General features: G+C 44.7%; 1 pseudogene; it reads left to right on the top strand.

The window, feature by feature from the left end:
- The first annotated feature begins 12,010 nt into the window (after nucleotides 1–12,010).
- Nucleotides 12,011–12,345, top strand: LOC118989199 (eukaryotic translation initiation factor 1-like; annotated as a pseudogene).
- The last annotated feature ends 685 nt before the right edge of the window (nucleotides 12,346–13,030 follow it).

Below are 13,030 nucleotides of genomic sequence, written 5' to 3' on the forward strand. Positions count from 1 at the left end.
TCTATTTTTAACCCCCTGGAAGCTCTTTTTAAATTAATCACTGCATCTGAGTGTGTGAAATATGTTCTGAGCGCCAATGAGCTTCAATTATATTATGTTTTATTCAACTCAATTCAATCCAGCAAACAGTTATGGTGCACCCACCATGAAAAGCAAATTTTTAGAAAGCGGTCCACAGGAATAACACATTTCAGCACAGAACCACAGTACATCGCGACTCTATAAAACAGATAAACATAAAGGAGCATGGAAATCCAGGTAAGGGACAAGGAAAGCTCTTACCTCTTCTCCTTTTGTGGAATGGGTGAATGAAGAATTTTTCAGGAAGTAGGAGAGAGAGAAGAAAAAGAGAATAAAGTGAAAAAAAAAGAAAACAATTTTAGTTTCTGTCCCATCCCCACAAACTTACCCTTCTCACAATCTAAGCCCTGGTGTCAGCTTCCTAGATTTACCTGTGACTGAGGGAAGTCGCCGAAGCTTCGGAACAATTGGCTGAGGGGTACTGGGCAACCTGAATGGACCATGGGCGTGGCTAGCTATAGAAAACTAGATCAGCATTTATGAGGCAAATACATGTGACTGCATTTCGAAATTTTTGAAAGCCACGTTATTGAGGTATGATTGGCATGTAAAAAGCTGTACAGATTGAATGCATCCAACTTGTTGAGTTTGGGGACAAGCATATACTTGTGAAACCATCCACATGATCAAGGCCATAAACATATCCCTCTCCTCCCAATGTTTCCTCCCACCTACTTTATTATTATTATTATTATTATTAGGTGTGAGACAGGAACACTTAAGAACTACCTTCTTAAAAAGGTAAAAAAAAGAGAGAAAAAGCGTAAGAAAAAAACTAAAAAAATAAAGGAACCAACCTCTTTGCAAATTTTATGTGAACAGTAGTTAGCTATAAGCAGTATGCTGTATAGTAGATCTCCAGAACTTATGTTGCATAATTGAAACTTTGTGCCCTTTGCCCATCGTCTCCACATTCCTCCCTCTCTCCAGCCCCTGGCAGCCACTTCCCTGTGAGTTTGGCTATTTTAAATTCCATATATATTCAATATAAACGAGATCTGCTGTATTTCTAACTGAATGGATCTTTACAAGTTACGGAGTCCTCTTTCCTTTGTGTGTTATCTCGTCCGTTCTTGTCACAACTTGATCAATGAAAAAATAGTATTCTTCAGTTTTACCAAGAAGAAAACTGAAGATCAGACAAGTTAAGTGACTTGTCCAAGACCATCCAGGAAGCAGCCCAGTGAAGCATAAAACCTAAGTCTTCTGAGTACAAGTTCAATGCTTTTTCCAGAAGAGGAAAGCCAGAATACATTGTGAGGCTTGCTGATACTATTTGTGCAGGCAACGTCTCCTGCTCCTCAAATTGTAGAGGTCCCCTTTATAGGGATCTGTGCTGAAAGCTAGATTTAAAAGGGGGGTGGGCGGGGAGGAAGTTTTTAGTTGCACCATTGATTTAGGAAAAAGATACAGGAGAAACATAACACTCTAAAATTTTCAGCTGCCCCATAAAAGGGGAGGTAAAGCTAAATAAAGAGAGCTATACAAGATCAACTATTAATACAACAATATTATCATATTATTATCCTATTTTCATGATGTCATAATACTTATTAAGTAAAAATGCTTAAATACTCAAGTAACACTCATTAAGACCCATTTAGTGCTTACTATATTCCAGGTACTGGTTCAGGGTGTGTAAACTTATTTAATCCTCATACGACTCTAGGAGGCAAGCACAACTGTGATTCCCATATCACAGGTGAGGAATCTGACATACAGAGAGGTCAAGTTGCTTAAGGTCACACCAGCAGTAAGTGACAGAGCCTGCTACAAACCCAGAGAGCTGGGCTTCCCAGCCATGTAACCACCGTCTTGCTCTGCCCTTTCAGGTGTCTGCAAAGGCCCTTCCGAGAACAACCAGAGCTGACTTTGAGGTGGACTAGGAATGTCTCCATAAACTGTGTTCCCGCAGCATCTTTTACATCACCTGTCAAACATTCCTCACGTTTCCTGTCATCACTCGTTTCATTGCCTGTTAACCATAGTCTCAGAGTCATGGGAGCAGATGCTGTGACTCTCCCATTGACCATTGGAACCCAAGCACCTGACTCGATGCCTGGACCATAGTAGGCGCTCAATGCATACTTATTAAACGGATTAACAGATCAATCTAAACAGCACTTCTTTAATGTTTACAATGTGACAAGCACTATTCAAAGGCAAAATATTAAACAGCCCTATGAGGCATGTACTGTTTTTCAGATAAGGAAACTGAGGCACAGGAGCAGTTGAGAAAATTGAGCAAGTAATAAGTAACAAAATCAAGATTAAACTCAGGCAGTCTGACTTGAGTCCATGTTCTTAACTACTAAGTGCAATGAATACATGAATGAAGAATGACATATCTGCCTCTGTATACTATATAGTCTGGGATTATTTATTCCTTAGGCCTTTGTGGGCAATTTGTCTTCTTAGCGGCTTCTTGATGGCTTCCTTTATGGCTTAGGTTTGTAATTTTTCACAGGCCTCCTCCAGTGGAAAAATGATGAATATTACAATTGCAGCTTGGCTGAATGAAGTACCAGATATGTCTGTCCCAGTTACTCTGCTTTTAACTTAGTCTCTACAAACGCCTCAAAAAAAAAAAGGTGGAAACACTTGTCTAAATCTTTGGAAGAAAACTAAAAAACTGGATTCTCATGGCATTGCTCGATGTCAGTAGAGCGCCAAATGGGGGGAAAAAGGCTAAAAGAATTACTTTATTTCCAAACCTGCAGCATGATTTTGCTGAAATCCCCGAGATCCAGGGAAAATTGTGAAAAATACTGAAACAAAATTAAATACATGTATTTAAAATAGTTACACAGAAACTTCGGCTATGACATTTTCTATAGTTTATTACTTACTTGATTTATTCTACTAAAGCTTGTGCTATGCAAAGAGAATCCTGGTTTCTTAAAAATTATTTATACTGCCCTGGCTGGTGTAGCTCAGTGGATTGAGCACGGGCCTGTGAAGCAAGGGGTCGCTGGTTCGATTCCCAGTCAGGGCACATGCCTGGGTTGCAGGCCAAGTCCTGGGTAGGAGATGCCTGGGAGGCACCCACACATTGATGTTTCTCTCCCACTTTCTCCTTCCCTTCCCCTCTCTCTAAAAATAAATAAATAAAATATTTTTAAAAATTATTTATACCTACTGGAATATTGAAAGAAATAAAAGGTTGCTAGGTTGGAAATACATGTACCTGAACATACAAGGATTTTTTAAAAATTTCTTCTTATTTTTTTTATCCTCGCCCAAGGACATTTTTTTCATTGCTTTTAGAGAGAGAGGAAGGAGGGGAGAGAGACAGGGGGAGGGAGGAGGGGGGAGAGAGAGAGAGAGAGAGGTCCAGCAGCATCAATGTGAGAGAGAAACATCAATTGGCTGCTTTCTTGTATACACCACAAATGGGCATCGAATCTGCAACCCAGGTATGTGCCCTGACTGGAAATCAAACCCGCAACCTTTCGGTCCACAGGTGGACCCTCCAACCCAATGAGCCACGACCAACCAGGCCAATGAAATGCTTAACTCTCTTGTACTGGTAGATCAAGCACTTGCAATGAGAAAAATCACACAGAACTGAGCCCTCCATGAGGAAGCAAGAGTTATCATGATGAGGTTTATATTTTCTCCCACTTTATTCTCATCAGAGTGCGACACCTGGTCACAGCACATGGGCCACCTCAACAGGCAGCGCTGGCCTGGTGGCCCTGCAGGTGCTCACTGCATACACGCTGGAGAGAGGGTGCCACAGAAGGAGCGATCCAGCATTAGACATCGAACCCCTGTGTTCTAGAATGGCTCTTCAAAAATGGGGGTCAGCCCCTCCAAAGAGACAAAGTGAAATAAAAAGTTTTCCCCAAAGCTTTTGTGACACTCAAGCCCAGAGGAGAAAAGAGACACTATTTCAACCACAAACCCAAAATCTGTGAGTGGAATCCTTTGTTCAAGTTCTTCCCGGTGAATCATACATGATTACAGTTTTTGCCTCCGTCTCGATGTTTTTTCCCCAGTAGAAATAATTTATTTTATTTTGGCACCGTATTGAGTAGGCAGTGACAAGAATGTCTCCCTCCCACCCCCGACTCTCAACCAGAGATTCCTTACCTGAGGGAATAATCATCACTAGTCTCTTGTGTATCCTACTGGAGATATTCTTTGTGTATACGAATTTTTTTCACAAATGATAATACACACACACCCTGCTTTTTTCATGTGCTGAATGTGACTCCATACCAGTATAGATACACGTATTGCTTTTTATATGACTCCGTGGAATTCCATTACATGCCCTTACCACAATTTTTTAGCCAGTCTACTGTCATTAGGCATCTTGACCTTATTTTTGTTTTGCTGTCATAAGCAACACTGAATAGAATACACCCAAACCACCCTGGCTGGTATAGCTCAGTGGATTGAGCACAGGCCTGTGAATCAAAGGGTCGCTGGTTCGATTCCCAGTCAGGGCATATGCCTGGGTTGTGGGCCAGGTCCCCAGTAGGGGACACATGAGAGGCACCAAACATTGATGTTTCTCTCCCACTCTTTCTCCTTCCCTTCCCCTCTCTCTAAAAGCAAAATAATAAATAAAATATTTTTTTAAAAAAGAATACACCTAAACCTACAGGCCACAAGTATTTTAGATGGAAAATAACACTAGTAAAACACTGGAAAAGGATGCTCTTTGAAACATTTTGGGGGGGATAAAATTATTTTTATCCCCCAAATTATTTTTAATGAAACACAAAATCTCTAGTAATTGAGAAGAGCATTGAAATATAGTAAAAATTAGAGGTCTGTAATGTGCACGAAAGCCTGGAGTTTTTGGAATAATACTCTTTTTATGAGTAGGATGGTTCAAGAGTTAAGGGAAGTGTTTGGATAGCAGAATGAGATGGTTGAAGAGAAGTAATTTTAGCTGTAAGTGCACAGATTTTTCCAGGGTAATGGCCTTAAAGCTGGAAAAGGTATAGAAGACAGGATTACAGTTTGAAATGACTAAGGCTGGGAGAAGGATATTAGTCACGAAAACACAGCAGAATGAACAGGTTCAAAGAGGGTTGCAGGAAAACATGGCAAAGTCAGCGGCAGAGGGCAGAGGCAAGGGAGTTAACAATGGAACTAAAGGCAAGTCTTCGATTACAAAGAAATAATAACAGCATCCGAAGGGCGGCCGTACAATAACGGGCCCCAACAGGGTCAGCATGAAACCTATGGCAGCCTCCTTGCAATGATGATTATGCACGTCGACCCTTTACCAGCTCGGATCCATCCAACTGGGGTGAGGATCAGCCAGGCACAGCTGGGGAAAGCAGAGGAATCAATGAACGGGTCACCAAGGTTTGCTTGAGTTTCTGGACAGCTAAAGCTCAGACTCCGCCACTAGGGGCCTGCTGTGGGACCTAGTGAGTAATGCAGGCAGGGAGAGCGAGCCAGGCTTTACCTGGGGCAGGATGCCCCAGATGCCACAGTGCCCTTTGAGCCGTGCAGAGCAACGGTGATGAGAGTGATGTCTGCGACGTCTGTCCCCGCAACCAGGCTGCTCCAGCTGCCAGCCCCCGCGTCCGCCTGTTTTCCAAGCCTGCTTCTCCACTTCCCCGCCAATTCTGTGAGTCATCCAACATCCTTCTAATAAATTTGTTTTCCACTTATGTTAGCCAGGGGTCCATTGCTGTTCTTTGTGTGCAAGAGCCCTGACTGACAAAGTGAACATGAAGTTAGCAAGCAACTTCAGCTAGAGCCAGCCTCTGGCAGACATTAAGGACGGGGGCAGAGAGCCCCAGAATTGGGTCCTAAATGGGATAACCTCAAGCACTGGGCTGTAAACTTGGTCTCCTCATGAAAGGCCAGAGAAGCAAAAAGCAGGGCAAAGGTATGTAAGGGCGGCACGAGTCTTAGGGATCAGACGACTCTCCTTTCTTCTCACGAGGTTATCAGGGTTGCCGCAGGGTAAGTGTCTGGAGGTGCTTCTCCCCAACAAAGGGCAGCTGGGTGAGCGCAGGAGAGGGGAGGCAGAGAGTCGAGAGGAAACTGATGAAAGTGTCCAAAGCAAAACTGCAGGCTTCAAATCCAACTGTTTAAAAGGAGCTTCGTGGCAGGTGGCAAAGGGTCTGTCACTTGGAAATGCAAAGTCACCCAGCAGGCTGAGCGACGGGGATCCTAGCACAGAGGGAGTGGAGCCCTTGCACTTGATCCATTAGCAGAAGGAGCTCATTTGCTTTACTCACTGCCATGGCCTCAATGGTGCCTGGTACACTGTAGGTCCTCAATAAGCATGTGTTGAATGAATGAAATATTTTTTAAAGGTCGGACGCCCACCATTAGTCACATCAGGGCACCTCACGTAGGCAGGACGGAATGACATTTGGGTTGCAATCCGGACCTGTCTGACTCCAAAGTCCAAACTGTTGGTCACTGGGCTCTCTCATCTACTCCCTGGACCCCAGAAGCTGCAGTTACTCAGGATTCTGCTGCCTGCCATCCTATGTAAGATGCCCTCCCCGACATCGGTGCTCACCTAGCCATCCCCTGCCCTGCTTGCCATCTCCTCCCTCCCTGGGCATCGTTGTGGCAGAGATACTGGATCTGCCAAGTTGCCAGAACTCCTTGAATGCTGGGCCAGTGTGCTCTGGATGCCCTGCTTTATGAATGAGTATTAAAGTCATGGTGTTTGGACAGCAACGTCACGCAGACATTGGAGGGAAATTGCTTTTTCAGAGTTGACTCATGGCTGACATTTCCTCTCTCCCCAGTACATGCACCTGCACTTGGGTGCCCACATTACTCAGCTATGAGTTTACAGAGGGCGCTGAACTGGGACACTGATCTGAGCAAAAAAAACATGACTCAGTGTCATCCCCTGACCCTCCAGGGACTAAAGCTTTGTGCCAGTCTTGAACACGAGGCTCTTCCCTGAAGGTTCGTCTCTCTGGAAATTTGGGGGGATCTTCTCTTGTAGCCTTCTAATGGCTGTCCTGTGTCTCCCAGCAGCAGACACAAATGAGATTCTCCCATGGATCCTTTTAAGTCCAAATGAACAGTTTCAGGGGTCATAAATTCTCTTCAACTTCCATGCAGTAAAATCAACAAGATGAGAAAAAGTTTAAATCAAGGTTTTATCTCATATGAAAATATATCAAAAACAAACTGAGAGTGATAGAAAGCAGGTCAGCGGTGGCTTGTGGCTGACGTTAGGGAGAGAAGATAGGCGGCAAAGGGGTACGAGAGAACTTACTAGGTGAGAGCACTGTTCTGTACCTGGATCGTGGTGGGGCTTACATGACTGTACACCTGTTGTACTAGGTTAGAGTCCTTCAGGAACAGACCTGGAGGGAAGAACTTGGGTGAAAGTAGTTATGTGGGAGATGACTGAAGAAGTAAAGGAAATGAAAAAGTGTGGAAAGTGAGACAGGGAGGAAAGAAAAGGGGAGTGTTAGTGATCATTTTAGCCCTGCCTGGTAGGGCTCAGTGGATCAAGTCCTGCAAACCAAGGGGTTACTGGTTCGGTTCCCAGTCAGAACACATGCCTGGGCTGAGAGCCAGGTCAGAGGTTGGGGGCATGTGAGAGGCAACCAATCTTGCACATCAATGTTTCCCTTCCTCCCTTCCTCACTCTCTAAAAGTAAATAAATAAAATATTTTAAAAATGGGTGGTGGGTAGGGTAAGGGAGAGTAATGAGGGAAAGTGGGGGAAACTGTAATTGAACAATAAAAAATAAAATAAGTAATAATTAAGAAAATATAGGATGAGTTTACGATGGCAGCAATTGGTATTTAATCTTGTATTGGCTTCAAGTGTACTCCATAATCTCTTACTGTTTCTTAGACATTTTATTTTAATCTTTTTACTTATTGATTTGAGAGATAGAGAGGAAGGGGGAAAGAGAAAAACATAAATTTGTTGTTCCACTTATTTATGCATTTCACTGGTTGCCTCTCATATACCACGGCTTATTGGGATGCTCTAACCAACTGAGCTACCCAGCCAATGCCTAGATATTTTATTTTTTAAATTACTTTAAGGAATAACTTCAAAGCAGGGGTAATGTTCCTCTTTAGAATTTGTTTCCTTTTACCAAAACACCCTGTTACAGTCAGGGCAAACTAGGTTACCTAACTCACCCACTTTTACTTCTTTACTTTTAGAGAGAGGGGAAAGGAGGGAGAAAGAGGAGAGAAGCATCAATGTGTGGTTGCCTTTTGCGCACCACCTACTGGGGGACCTGGCCTGCAACCCAGGCATCTGCCCTGACTGGGAATTGAACCACCGACCCTTTGATTTGCAGGCCAGCACTGAATCCACTGAGCCACACCAGCCAGGGCCCTACTTACTTTTTAAAGTCGTGTGTTTCAGGTTCCAGTCAAAGACAGAGGGTCTCCACCTTCAGAGATATGTTGAATTCCAACTCCCAGATGTCTCTCGAGCCACTCCATTTTTCAGCTGTTCCCCTCAGATTAGCAAATGGCTCCGGGGTAAAAGCAGTAGCCCTTTATGATCTTTAACAAGGAAAGGGATCTTTATTTTTGTCAGCCAAAGGACTTAGTTTTGATCATTAGCCAAAGGCAGCCTTGTCTCTCAGATGCCTTTTTTTTTTTTTAATGAACAAGTGCCCCTTGGGCAGAAATGGCTTCATTTCATCTCTTTAAGCTGCAATTCTCTCCCCAGGTCAAGGTTCCTATATTATGATGTCTTTGATGCTTTTTAGTGAATGCTGCTGGTACTTATCCAACTTCTTTTTCAGTTGTCTTAGTGAAAGGATAAAGGATAATTAGCCCCAAGAGGCAGGATGTGGAGTGGAGAGACACAAATCTGGATAGTTGTGGAGATTCATTCCTGTCCTTCTTATGATACTGTGGCAGATAAGATAATCTTTCAGCAAATACTCCCTCCATTCAACCCCTAAGAGAGGAGTCTGCTTCCCAGATCTTTTGATGTTGCACTTGGCCATGTAACTTGCTTTGACTCCCGAGATTTCGCCAAATGTGGAGCAAGGGGAGTCCTCAAATATGCTTGCATAGCTGCGGCTTGCCCTCCTGCATCTCTGCCGTTGCCATGGGAACTTTCCTCAGGAAGCTGCTGCCCCTTCAGCCTGTGCCCCAGCATGAACATGTGTGTAAGCCATCCTGAGCCTGACCACAGAGGGGCCAACCCCAGCTGGACTTGCAGCCTGAAGCACAGCCATCCCCAGGAGCCCAGTTTAGATACAATGACCCCCCCCCCCATGCAACGATGAAGTTGCATGAGAGAAAATATTTTTTTGATTTTAAATTTTTTATTTTTAACTTTCTTTACTCTTATTGTTGACCCTAATACAGATGTCCCCATTTCCCCCCTTTTGCCCACCTCCACCCAGCGCCCGCCCTTCCTTCCCTCTGGCCGTCGCCACACTGGTGTCTGTGTCTCTCCGCAAACAGTAATTCTTCAAGTCACTGAATGTTGGGAGTAGTTTGTTAACACAGCACTTTGGTGGCAATCTCCAAGCATACAAGTCGCCTAGCAAGAAGCTGGCTCAGCAGATCGGAGTTATCGCCGTAGAAAAAAGGCTATTATCAGAATCTGCGCTCCAGAAGCTTCAGTCTCCTAACAGGTCATTTCCCCAACCCGGAGGTTCTCGCTGTCACATAATTGCCTGGAGACCCCTCATTTCCCATTCTCTGCAAGTAGTTAAACATCACAGGCGTACGGTCCATCACCTGGAAACTTCCCCCCTTTTGGGGGTATACCTGGCCTATTTATGCCAGGCTTAAGTGCATGTCTGTAGGATAGTGCCTTGCAGGATCTCCGGTAGGTTTTCCCCACTCACTCTTAGTTTGCATTTATACTACACAGCACTAGCAGAGTGTGTGTGCCTCTGTCCCTTTGTGCAACCAGGGGATGGGTCAATGGGAATCATCTTGTTCACTACTACCGAAATCACTCTCCCCCTGTTAAAAACCCATCACTGAAACTTAACAAGTCTTATGATTTTGTATGCATTGTGAAATGGTTTCATAGTGTTATCGCTGATATATAGAAATGCTGGGGTTTTTTGTATGTTGATATTGGAGCTGACAGCCCCGCCGAACTGTCTAGTTTTTATGGTTTGCTCACCGTCTCTTGAATTTTCTAGGGTGATGATTATATTATGTGTATATGTTGAGGTTTTCTAGTTCTCACATCTCTTGTTTCCTTTTTATGTCTTTTTGCATTGGTTAGACCCTTCAGGGTGATGCTAAACAGTAACTGTGATAGTAGTGAATGAACATCCTTGCCATGTTTTAAAGAAAATGCTTTTAAAATTCTAATATTAAATATAATATTCGCTATAGGCTTTTAGTAGATTAAGGAACTTTCCTTGTATTCCCAGCTTGTTAAATATATATATATATATATTAATTATTAAACATTGACTTTTTATGGAAAGCCTTTTCTGCATCTATTAGAATCATCAAGGGTTGCCAGTTTAATCCCCAATCTAGGGCACATGCCTGGATTGCAGGCCAGGTCCCCAGTGGGGCACGGGAGAGGCAATCACACATTGATGTTTTACTCCCTCTTTCTCCCTTCCCCCTCTAAAAAAGAAATAAACAAAATATTTTTTAAAAAGATCATCGTATGTATTTCCTTTTTGTTTTTCCTTTCAAGACCATCAAGTTCGTTACAAACTTTAGAAGAACCAAATACTTTAATAACTCCCAGAAACATGGGAGAAAGGGGCCCCGGGAAACAGTCTAGTCTCTGAAGTTCCATTCAGGTGGGAGCCGAGGGGTGCATTGGCAGTGAGGGCGCCCTCTCCTCTCGACTCCCTGGGGACTCCAGGCCATCCTCCGAGCTCAGCAGATGTTTCGGGTGTTTCTGAAGGCCACAGAAATGCAGGGCACCCTCCTGATGTGAATCCCGTGCAAGAATGCTGCGGCAGTCTGCACACTTCCGTCGTCCACTGGACCCAGTCCTCTCACCTTGAACACACGGAGGGTATATCTGGCACTGCTCTCATTTGTAGCTGTTTGGGTCCAGCCTCTGCCTCATCTTCCGTACCTTGTGGCTGGCCTCCTTAGAGCTCAGCACCTCCAAATATGGCATTTAAAATTCAGGGAGTGCAGCTTGACCTCCCCAGAGTCTTTGACTGTGACCCTGCCTTGGCTATCCACAATTTTAAAAATTATATTGGCTTGACTCTCGTCCTTTTGAGATGCTGCTTTTTGGTAGTTGGCCTACAAAATATGAGTCTGAATAGGAAACTAAAGGCCCCCATAGCCATCCCTGCTGGTCTTGACTGGCCAGAGGGAGGGGCTGGAGTACCATCATCAGGCTGCCCAGAATGAAGAAAATTCCCATGCTGGTTCCTTCTGGGGCTCCACTGCTGCTGCTGCTGCTGTGGGTGGAGGGACAGCCCTAAAAGCCACACTGGAAGGCTGGGCTGGGGATCCTCATCCTCCATTCCAAGCTGGGTGGGTAATGGTGGTCCTTGACTTGAGGTGGTCTGGGGGACTGGCAGGCTCTTTGGTCTTTTGCCCTGATGGCTGAATCTCATAGGCTGGGTCAGGAAAACAGCCTTACCCTAATGGTGCAGCCCTTCACCTTAGTTTTCCTGGTACTGCAGATCGAACTGCCCATCACTTTACTATACTTTCTCGCTGTTACTGACTCCTGGGTCTCACCCAGCTCAGATTCTGCATTATCTCTGTCACCTGGGGGCACCTATAAGGCCCGAGTTCCTCCTTCTGGCCCCTGTTGAGCCACAGTTCCTTCATTATATCTTCCAGGGTTTTGCTGGGGTTGAGGGTCATTGATTTTTTTTAAGTTTTTGACACTTGCCCCCGTTGCTGAGCTGCCACCACCAAGGACTCACAACCTTCACCTTGATCTCCCCTCCCCTCCTGACTCTCCATCGCGCAGCCTGCCTTCTCCCACTGCCTCCTTCTGCAGGCTGTTTCCACTGAGGAAAAGGAATCACATAGAATGTCTGCTATCCAGAACCGCCACTCTCTCAACCCCTTTGCTGATGCAAGTAAGGGTGACGAGCTGCTTCCTCCTGGCTCTGAGAATTATATGCTTATAAGAACTCAACGGAGAAATGGCAGGAAGACCCTTACCCTTACTACTGTCCAAGGGATCGCTGAAGATTATGGTGAAAGGAAACTAGTGAAGGCATCTAAGAAGACTTTGCCTACAATGGTACCGTCAAATATGCAGAAGTGACTCAGCTACAGGGTGACCAGCGCAAGAACATATGTCAGTTCTTCTTAGAGGCTGGACTGGTTAGGGACGACCAGCTGAAGATCCCCGGGTTGTAAGTGCTTTCTGGCTCGCTGAAGCCTAAGGGAGGATTTCCTTGCAATGAGTAGAATTTCCCTCCTTCTGGCCCTTGTCACAAGTTTACAAACCTCACAGCTTGTGTAGTGTCACCATTTGGGATCTGCTTTTAACTTGGACTAGTGTAACTCCATGCAATAAACTGAAAAGAGTCAAAAAAAAGTTTTTGACATTCTACAGATATGACATACGGGACGTGGCAGTGCCCGCGCAGTATCTGCTGCTTCAGTTCTCACAAACTGCAGGGTCCTTGTCACTATTCTTCACAAATACCCCCAGGCTCGTCACAGGTTTGGCACAGGGACAGCTCTGGGGCGGCACAGAACATGCTCAGCTTATGGCCCATAAATTCACTACTGAGGCCAAAGTCTGCAAGTTTTACACTCAGCTCAGCATCTAAAAGTATGTTCTCTGGTTTCAGGTGCCTGTGGACAATGCCTTCCAGTGACAGTACTGTACTGCTGACACCGGATGCCAGAACACGGCTCAGGTCTCCTCCGTCATGCAGCTGTGGTCCTCTGGGAAATCAAACAAGTCCCCTCTGCTCGTGTGCTCCATAGAGAGGAATGATCTTTCCCTGGTGGCAATCACCTCAAATAACTTTATAGTATTTGGGTGATTCAAGTGCTTTGCACATTGGACTTCTTGAGAAAGGCTACAGGAACC

Source organism: Sturnira hondurensis, unplaced genomic scaffold (assembly GCF_014824575.4).
Source record: "Sturnira hondurensis isolate 20B ecotype Veracruz unplaced genomic scaffold, ASM1482457v3 Scaffold0006437, whole genome shotgun sequence".
Lineage (NCBI taxonomy): Eukaryota > Metazoa > Chordata > Mammalia > Chiroptera > Phyllostomidae > Sturnira > Sturnira hondurensis.